General features: G+C 38.9%; 1 protein-coding gene across 1 annotated transcript in view; it reads left to right on the top strand.

Annotated features, from left to right (window-relative positions):
* The first annotated feature begins 977 nt into the window (after window positions 1–977).
* The window catches only part of LOC110166364 (matrix metalloproteinase-17-like), a 165,388-nt gene continuing 155,508 nt past the window's right edge, over window positions 978–10,857 (top strand). The window contains exon 1 of the mRNA XM_020931600.2: window positions 978–1,062. The gene's annotated coding sequence lies outside the window, so the exon portion shown is untranslated. The remainder of the gene's footprint in view (window positions 1,063–10,857) is intronic.

Here is a 10,857-nt window from a genome sequence, read left to right as displayed (position 1 = left end):
ATTTCTTCATCCCCTTCTAATCCCTCCTGCTGTGACTTTTCACATTAATCTTACAATGACATTACACTTGGAACAGAATCCTATCACAAGAAAATGCACAAATCAAACGAGTCAAATACGGTGTGAAAAGGATATGCTAAATCTACCGTTTGCCGCTGGCTACGCAAAAGGGACCGTGCGTATTATACGAGTTGTTTATCTCATAGCCTAATAAATCCCATATTCCGTGCATGTGTGGCAGTGCATATCAACACTGCAAGTCAATAAATGTTAGATTCACCCGAGGACGTGTCATATTCGCTCTACGCTGATATCTTCCTCGTAAAAAATCGTTGCAGCGAGCGGTGACAAACGGCTCCTAATGCCTCCATCCTTAACCATTTACGACTCTCGGGTTACGCATGGATTAAGAAGTGACCGAACCTCTGCTTTTGGAGTGAGGAGGGGTACTACTGCTCGTCTCATCATCACTCCTCTTCTCTATCCCTCCGTTTCTCTCTCTGGACTGAAATCTCAAGGCTAAATACTTACCAAACCCGTGCGCACTCACTCTCTCTCCCTCCCTGTCTCTCTCCTCTAGTGTTGCTGCTCGGGACAAAAACGCGCGCAGCTGTTCTCATACCCAGACGAGACGAGTGAGTGGAGAGGAGAGATTGCATTTTTGGCACGGATTGGCACCTCCCATGACAAAGGACAAGTTTTCGACAGCGCGTTAAAAGTCTTCTGGCAAAACCCTGTCCTACCCTGGACTCGTGTGACTCCGCGCGTTTTCATGTGTTTTATGTGGCTGCGCTCCACAGTGAGGTAGACTTCTTCACATTTTTTTTTTTTACCGGGAGCGTGCGTTCAGATTTACCCCGTGGATGCTGCTGCTTTGGGGCTTGATTTGTGAGCCCTGCGGGACCAACCTGACATAAGGGCACCATGGTTTCGCTGTCTCTCCGCACTTGTTTGAGGAATATGCGCCCGGAGATGCTGCTCGTTTTGCCGGTGTTGTGGTTGCTTTTACCCCTGATCGGAGCGGCTCCCTCTCAGAGCTCGGAGCAGCTGGACACGGGGGTGGTAAGTTTCAAACATGAACTGCATGTTACCATATTTTCTTTACGCGTGTTGGCACCATGTCATCTTTTATCACGATCACAGATGTTGTTAGTTCAACATTACGGGCGTGTGAGTTCAAACACACGTGGTTAGATACGGAAGTTCTAAGATAAATTAAGATCATTTTGCCCAAAATTTTGTCTGAATTCACTGACAAGCCCTTGGCTGCAGAAATAACCTATAGATTTTCATCTGCTTTGAAGTGAATGTGTCGTGATCGTTCATACACTTGGTGGGCTTCTGGTTGGCTACAATGTCCAGAAATAAAACACTGCAACACTTTCTAAATTAGAAACTCTTTTGAATATTAAAGTTGCACTCCGTAGGCTAACTTCACTTTTGGGGGTCAGTCACCTTCTTGCTTCTATGGATATGTCATTGCTCTGCCTGGACTGTTCCACAATATGACACTAAACAGATCTACAGATTACATTTAGTCAGTTATAAATGCACCTTAATGCACCTTTTAAGTCAGTCTTAGTTGTGTACAGTCCGGCAACTAATCTGAAGAAGTGATGAGCCCAATATCACAATTTCAGTTCCAATTTCAAGTTAGATTTTCCAATAGTTCATCCCCATTTAGCCCATGGTGCTTTTAGGGTTTAGATTTTAGATGTGTTTGTTTAAGGTTTAAGCCCACATTTGAACGTTCTATTTTGGATCAGCTGGTTGTCACAGCAAGGTCTTATTAAAGAAGCAGTCTATCATGATAACTATTATATTGACTTATCGTTCAATAGCTTATATTAAAGCTGTAACCATATAATTGGTTGGCACAGTATTTTTCATGCGTACAATGTCTTAGCAAAAGTGGGGAGATTTTTGCCATTTTTATGTAATAATGTTCAATTTTAGCTGTATGGGTAGAATAAATAACTTCTTTGACTCATTATTAGTTCATTCATTCATAGTTTATTTGTTGCAGTTGGTTTACTTATCATGCTTTGTGCGAGTGGCATTGATTGTTTTATCATTTATCGCAGTATTTCTCTGTTGCAATACATCATGCTTCAAATTTTGAAATGTGGCAGGCCTGAGTAGAAAGATTACATTGTTTTTGGTGCGAAATGAAATCCTGGCTTAGTTTTATCACTCTGTTTGTTCCATGTCTAACCCTGGATCAAATCCTCATTCAATCCTACCTAGTCACTGCCAGCCTATGCCCCCATTTTTCCTCAAACATATGTGAATGATTCATCTCAAAAGTGATGACGCAATTTCAGAAGACAGAACTGTCAAACTGTCATAGATATATATTTTTAGACAGCCCCTCCAGTCAGCCTTGCATACAGAAGTTGCTGAAATTGCTGATCTAAATTGCTCATAACATACTGTATAAATACAGGACTGAATCTTTTTTTTTCTGTATATGACAGCTCCATTCATGCATTTCTGCTTCCTGTTATATGCAACATCTTGAGGACTTTTCCCTATTCACAGGATATATTGTTTTGTTTGAATTTGTTAATTAATTTTTCATCTTTCTGAAACTGAGACTTGATCATTGTCTAAGGAGTACACCTCATCCTCCATTCTAATATAAACATTTGATAACATAATAGTGTTGTCACAATACTAACATTTCAATACTAAGAAACAGACTTGAAACTCTATAGCAATTCCAATACCACAGTCAAACTAAAAAAATAATTTTCTTTAGAACATTATTTCATAGTACTTTCTTTTACATTACCATGTGTTTTCATATCTGTATAATCCCCATACACTGTATAAAGAAATAGACTAAGAGAGTGTGATACCCCATAGCATTTGGCTCCAGTCAAATTTAATTTGTTAATCGCTTTGGCAACAGTCCTAATTTTTCATCTTTCTGAAACTGAGACCATTGTCCAAAGAGTAAACAACCCTAAGACTCATAGTTACTGGGAGAAGCCTCATCCTCCATTCTAGTATAAACATTTGATAACATAATAGTGTTGTCACAATACTAACATTTCAATACTAAGGAGTAGACTTGAAGCTCTATACCAATTCCAAGAACACAATAAAAACAAAAAACAAAAAAAAAAAAACCCAAAAAAAACACTCTTTCTGTAGAACATTAAATTATTTTTAGATTATACTATTAGGGACGCTGTGGCCAGTGTGTTAGCTATGTCCATTTACAGTCTGTGGTAATCCATCGTCCAGGTAGGTCCATGGGCGTGTACTAGTTTATTTGTTTATTTATTTCATTCATAAAGTTTAAAAAGACATCAACAGTGTCAGTCTTATGTTATCTACCCTCTTTTCCCTTTTCAAGACAATACATCAACACCGAAGTTTACTTGAAAACATTTCAAAACGGTACATTTCTGTTCAGGCACAATTATTAATCCATTGCAAACAGAAATCATCACTATTATGCACAAGAACTTAGTTTTTTTTTTTTCATACATACACATTACATTTGATTGTATGTGTTTTTTAAATGCCATCATTGTACTTGACTCTTTTATATCTTTGTCAAGACTATTCCATAAGTTACCTCCTTTCACAGTGATGCTTCGCTCCATAATCTTGGTTCTGAATCTGGGTTTTTTGTTGTAGTGACTTAGTCTCATCTCAAAGAGTCTTTGAATATTTACAGGTAATACATTACACTAGTCTGTGTGGCCTTATACCTGTTCTTATACAGCTCAAGATCATTCAATAATTATTCCGGAAAGATTCACTTCTGGCTTGTGAATTTTCAGTACTGATACTTGCTCAAACGAGTGCCTAGTTTTGATATGAGCATCAGTATCAGTTAGTTAGTATCTGATTTTCGATACTTTTAACAACCCTACACCCAATGTCAATACCACAGTCATATTGATTATAACAGCACTTGATTACTGGCATGCTTCTGTCACCCTTAATACAAATTATGATTACATTCTTGCAAATGACTCTTGGAAATTGGCTCCTTCTTCTCCTCTATGCCTGTCTGTGGCTGGCTCCATGTGCTCAGAATCTTAACACTCCTCAGCAGTCAGTCAGTCAGTGAACCCACACGCACATAAGAGAGAGAGTAGAGAGAGGGAGCGAGAGAAGCACAACAATACCTCTCTCTACCTGAAATCACAAGCGCTGTAATGACTTGCCATAAATAAATGTAAATGTATTTGGCTTGGCATATAGTCTGCTGACATGGTACATATATCCCGGGTTGATGAATGGGAGAGGGACTGCGGGGGGAGGGCTGGGCCAAACCTAAGACCTTACTGGTGGGGTGCTCTTTAAAGTCGTGACTCGTGAAATTCTGCCAATAGCTATTAGCGGATTTGACTAGAACACCGGCTGTCTGGCAATTTGTAGTTGTCACGGTGAAATGATTCAATGTGGTGGAGTCTATTGCTCAAATAAAGGCACCTGATGATTGCTGAGTACTGTGTAGGTGAATGGTAGGCTTATATGTTAAGTTTGTTATGGTTTTACACAAGTATAGGTACTGTAGTAATATATTTCATACATAAGAGCCAAAAGCGTGTTGTCATGTATTACGTTGTTTTCTGATCTATGCTATAATGTTGTTTTCTCATCACAACTATACCTGAATTGTGTTTTGTTTCACCTTGATGTCATGAATTGATGAATGAAATTATCCAAATGGTTCTACTTCTGTGTGTGTACATGTATTACGTGAATATGGCATGTTTAGTCCATGGGGCAAAAAAAAAATTTGTGTTTTAACTAATATGTAATTTTGTTTGGAAATTATGCGTCATTTGCAAATCACACAATGAAGTATATAAAAAATGATTCTAGTGAAGGCATATGGAGTTTAAAAACACAGTCGAGCACTTTCTGTATTGCCACATGACACCACAAGTAGTGTTTTCTGTTTAAAAGAAGAACTCAGCGTAAATGCACAGGATGAAACAAAACAACTCCAGGTATATTTTTGATGAGAAACAACATTATAGCATAGATCAAAACATGGGCCTTTTAAAATGAACAATTTTTCAGATTTTTTAAGAAAATAAAAATCAGGTACAACACCTTTGTTCTGTCTCTTCTCTGCATGTAACACGCTTTGGCCTTCTTGAGCATCTCAGGTCAGGTTGTCTTTTTCAGTCTCCTCTGAGCTCACAACATGAAGGATGCCTAATAGAAGAGAAAGTAAACTTGTGCTGCCTTTTCCTGAGTATACACGGTTTGATTTCTGTTTTATCTTGTAAAGTAATAAGATGTAATGGAATTCAGACCTTGACTCTTTAAATCAGTCTACAGTTTGTACAGCACTGTAGCGTTAACAGCTTCATCTTTAACATTAGTAGCTGTCCTTGCCCATAAAGAATGGCAATAAAACTGAGTAATTGTGTGTTAGTCTTACCCCACATGTTCACAGGAGGTTGCCCATGTTCATTCCTGCCCTATACGACTACAGGAGCTGAATGAAAAATTACACTGTATTGCCTTACATCTCATTTTCAATCTCTCAGTGTGCTACACTGTTGACATAAGTAATTCATTGGTGGTTCTTCTTTAACCAAAGCACCATTGGCTCCTCAAACCACCGCACATGTACTTACTCACAAACCATATTCACACATAGGTGGGTGAAGGACATAATGACTATGTAAAAAGCGAATGGAAATAGTTCAACCATAAAGACATAGGTCAGCCACCAAAGAGAAGAATAATAACTTTATCACTTCAATTTGAAAGATGGCTATTCATTGATTGATCATTGGATTTATATAACACCTTTCAATATAGCTAAATTTCTTTACAGTGCATTATTCATTCACTCCACACTCAGTGGTGGTAAGATACGATTGTAGCCACAGCTGCACTGGGGCAAACTGATGGCAGTGAGGCTGCCAATCTGCAGCATCGACCCCTCTAATCACCACCAACTCAAACATCTCTTTCATACTAGGCAATGCAGGTGAAGTGTTGTGCCTAAGGACACAATGACAGGTTTTGCTATTGGCCTCTCACTCTGGCACCTGGAGGCACCTTCCTAGCAGTACTACCCAGTTGTTGTTCAGTAGTTGTTACTAGGGATGGGCATTCGATGAAATTAAGAATTAACGATTGATTATCGATTAATCATTAACGTTTTTATATAAAAATGATCATCATTATTATTACTATCTGCACTATTAATCTGCATAAATAAATTCAACTTTACGACATATAAACCGTAACGACTCTAGAGCCACATCAATCCATTTGACATTATATTGTGTTTAATTCAGTTTTACGAAACTTAAAACCGCATCGCTAATTTGCATAAACTCAGTGAAGATAAAACTACAGCTCTTGTGCCGCTGATGCGGTCAATTTCTGTAGGATTAAAAGACATGATTCAGTGGAATACAGGTTAGTGTGACCATATTTGCGTTTGTCAAAACCAGGACACCGTACGGGGGGAGGGAGGTGGGGACTCGTCATCGACATTGCGCGACTCTCACCTGGTAAAGCTTTTTCCCACTGGACACAGAAACATATGTGCTGCTTTATACACTGTGCACATGAACTCACACTTGTCACGAACGCAACGGAAAGCGTAGAATTTCTTGTACAAGTCATCGTTAAATACGCATTTGTGCTTTGGTACGCTGCAGACTGACCGACTGTTTGTGTCTCGCTCCTTCTGAGTGCAGAGACACATGTACAGACCCGTTTGGTGACGCTACGCACAGCAACCTACATTCGATTTGTCGATTAAAATTAACGTAATCGATGAAATTCTTAATGATCAATTACTCGATTAATCATGCCCATCCCTAGTTGTTACTGATGATATCTAATATTGTAATTTTTATGAATTTCTATGAAATTTACAGCATGTGCTTTGCATGAATGGGTTTGCAATGCTGAGTATTTTCAAGTTTTTATTAAAAGATTGATTTTTTATGTTAAAAGATTGTCTGCTTGTTGTTGTTCATTGTTACTGTGTTGAATTTCTCTACTGATGCTTTTTCCTAGTGATAATATTTATAATTATTGAATGGCACGCTCCACTAACCTAACCACCTTCCAGCAGAGCCCGGTCGATAGTGTGTTTGTGTCTAACTGTATTGTACTGCATGGCCTTATTGACATGCAGGGCCTTTATTGACAGCAGGTTCACATCATGACATTGAGGAGTGGAAGTTTCCATGTATTTCGTGGCCTGATGTAAGACATGAGTGCTGAGGTGATGGTTTTAATGTGCTTCATTAAACTGTCACCTCCACCTGTAAAGTGGCAGGAATCTCTTCAGTAGTTGCAATCACAGTGAGTGACTACCATCTATATCTATACTAGCACATAAAGGCTTTTGAATACCATAAGGACTGTGTCAACAAGTGTATTGTGATGTGGTTTAATCAGCACTTAAAGGTTGTATAGAGGATTTTTTCACAGAAGAAAAATACAGCGACAGTCCTTTGTCAAATGTTGTGCTTGTGTGACTCCACCTTCGTCCTCCACAGCTCCTCAGTAGAAACATCTCCTCCTCCCGCCTCTTTACTCTAGAAATCACACTTGTTTACATCCAGTGCACGTTCAGAATCACCATTGAGATAATTTAACAACCGACGCGTCAGTTTTTAGACCCTTCGTCTGCTTCAGTCGCGCCGTCGCTGGAAGGAATCTCCAAGAATCACCTTAGTTTGTCTTCGCTCCTTTTCTCCTTCTCTTCTTCTTTCGGCGACCTCAAAAACCGACTTTCTTTTGCGGCGAACTGGTCGTGGATTCTCGTCCGACATCTCAACAAACTTTGTGCGAATTGCGAGGAAGCAACAGTTTGAAAAAGCCTCTAAGAACCGCCGCATAAACCACGTCATCCCCGCGCGCCGAAAGTCAGTTACACTAGAAATGTAAGGAGTTTGATTGACAACCTAACAGCCAATAGATAAAGAGGGAGCATCGTTATCTATTGGCTGATGTTTGTCTGGACTCACTACGTCCACAGTTGATAGATTTTCATTCTTTTTTTTTTGGTCATCATAATTCCAAGGCTGCTGCGTCTCTGTAATGTTATTTTAAACTTTCAATGACAAGTTGAACCTAAAAAAAAATCCTCCATACAACCTTTAACATGGGTAACTAGGACGAAAATAGACCAGATTTTGATGGATTGTAGTAACATGACATAAGCTACATTAAAGATGCACTATGAAACTTTCTGCTGGATGGTGCACCACCTGCTTGTCTCACAGTCCACAGACATGTTATTTGTTTGCTTAGAGTATTCCACAGTATAACATTAAACTTATCTCCATGGAGACAAGCAGGTGACACCACTAGGCCACATTACACGTTGGTTCTGTTCACCCAGCTCAAGAATGCATGTATATCAATGAACTTTTTAACAATAAAACTCCTGTCATTGAGTAAAAGCAAGTTGGATATGTTTAATACCTAACTTTGGAACAGGCAAAGTGATAGCATCTCCATGAAAACAAACAGATGGCACCACATTTCCCTCCGAAAAAGTTACATAGTGCAGCTTTAAGTGTAAATCTGTAACAAATAAAAAAACACATTATTTATTGTTTGTGTTAGATACATGCACTTAGTTACATGTGTATCTGTAATCTTAAGCAGGCCTATTAACTTCCGAAGTTATATTTATCAAAACTCATCTTCATTTTTAAACTTTTCTGGGCCATTAGCAAACCATTTTCTAAGCATCAGACCCTTACATAACTTAACTTACTTTTCACAGATACACACATCATTTAAACCCAAACAAAGCAAGACGTCTCAGAGGTTCACTCACTAATTGACCGAACGAAGACAGCCCACTGAAGACCACTGGTACATGTAAACGTACCAAGCCTCAGTCACTGCTGCCTGTACCATCATTACTAGTGATAGTAAGACAGATGGACGGAGAATTCCCCTGACCGGTGCTCCTCTTTCCCCTGGGGCCTGCAGATTGACTTTTAAACAAGACGTGTGCCTGAGCTCTCAAACTGCACTCAGCTGTGGAGAGCAGGTGGGTAATTGGCATTTGAGGCTCCGAGTGGTTGGCCCCATCTTCAGCCCAGTTGTGTTCATAAGTGCCGCACATGTGGGCCCTGCAAAAAACACCACCATCTGACCACAGAAGTGTAGCCTAGAGAGGTTTGGTTTCCACTTCGCTGGTTGTCAAGTTGAGCTGTATCGTGCTGTTTCTGACTATAGTGTTTAAGGATTGGAAAGGGCTTGGTTATATGGAGATAAGAACAAAATAGATCTTTGTGACCATGCAATACCAGTCAAGAGTTTCGACTCACCATCTCATTCAGTGTCTTTCTACATTTGATATACATACAGAAGTAGGGCTGGGTATCTTTTGGAAGTTGCCGATATGATGCATACCTCGATACATAGGACATGATACGATACATATCTCGATACAGTGCACTTTCAATTCAGTACGATATATTTCAAATTGAATAATGGCTAAATCGTGGCTTTGTTAAACCACTTCTTGTGCAAAATTAATATGAAACACACCCATTTTAAGCATCGAAACAGTGAAAAAAGTGTTGCATAAACAAGTTAACTTCCACTAAACAAGCAATAAAACTATAGCGCTGTAACAAAATAATGTAGTAAAATATACAAAAAAAATACTCTTGGTGATTTATCGATACAGCAGCCCAAGATGTTGATACTACATCATCACATTAAATGATAGGATTAGGGATGGGCATGATTACTCAATTAATCGATAATTGATCATTAAGAATTTTGTTGATTACGTTCATTTTAATCGACAAACCGAATGTAGGTTGCTGGGTGACAATACGTCCATTTTTTTCCCAAACATGTCAGTTTTTCACGTCCTGTCCTGGCCATCCGAGTTTTCTTTTATAAAGTGATGCAAATGTCTGGGTTTTCATGATCTTTCAATGGGCCATTAAATTGAGCGGCTCTCGTAGCTCTCTGTAACTCAGAAAGAGCGAGCAGACACTAACAGTCGGTCAGCCTGCAACATGCCGAAGTGCAAATGTGCATTTAACGATGACTTGGACAAGAAATTCCCCAATTCCGTCCCGGTCGAGACAAGTGCGAGGCCATGCGCACAGTTTGCGAGGTGAGTGTAGCTCAATGTTGAGCCCCCACCCCCCCACTCTCGGTAAGGTGTCCTGGTTTTCACAAATGGAAATACGGTCACCCTACGATATACGCAAAGAACAGACTCACCAACAGCATCAACATCCCATTGTCACAGAAAGAACACCTATATTCCACTGAGTCGTGTCCTGTAGTGCAACAGAAGCTGCACAAGAGCAGTTTTTTCTTTGCTTAGTTTATGCAAATTAGCCATGCAGTTTTAAGTTTCGTTTCTGTGAGATTTGCGCAAAGCTGCATTAAAAATTATCATGTCAAACGGGCTGATGTGGCTCTATAGTGGTTATGGTTTATATGTTGTAAAGTTGAGTTTATTTATGCAGATTAGTAGTGCAGACAGTAATAATAATGATGATCATTTTAATATAAAAAACTTTAATGATTAATCGAAAATCGACTGTTAATTCTTCTGACAGTGGATTAAGAAAATTTAATCGAATGCCCATCCCTAGATTTGATATATTGATATTTCAATATTTTTGCACATCCTTAAACAGAAGACATCAAATATATGAAGTAAGATGTATGGAATTACTTTACTAAATAATTCCATATATTGTGCTTCATATATTTGATGTTTTTTGTATATAAAATGTAGAAAGTAAAAAGAAACAAAACATTAAGAGAGAGTGTGTCCAAACTTTTAACTGCTAGAGTAGATGCTATTTTGATGACAACATTTACTCATTCACTGCTACAGCACAGTACAGT

Source organism: Boleophthalmus pectinirostris, unplaced genomic scaffold, assembly GCF_026225935.1.
Source record: "Boleophthalmus pectinirostris isolate CB_2022bp ecotype Guang Dong unplaced genomic scaffold, ASM2622593v1 HiC_scaffold_18, whole genome shotgun sequence".
NCBI classification, from domain to species: domain Eukaryota; kingdom Metazoa; phylum Chordata; class Actinopteri; order Gobiiformes; family Gobiidae; genus Boleophthalmus; species Boleophthalmus pectinirostris.
Note: the sequence above shows the minus strand (reverse complement) of the source record. Positions and strands in the feature narration are given on the sequence as shown.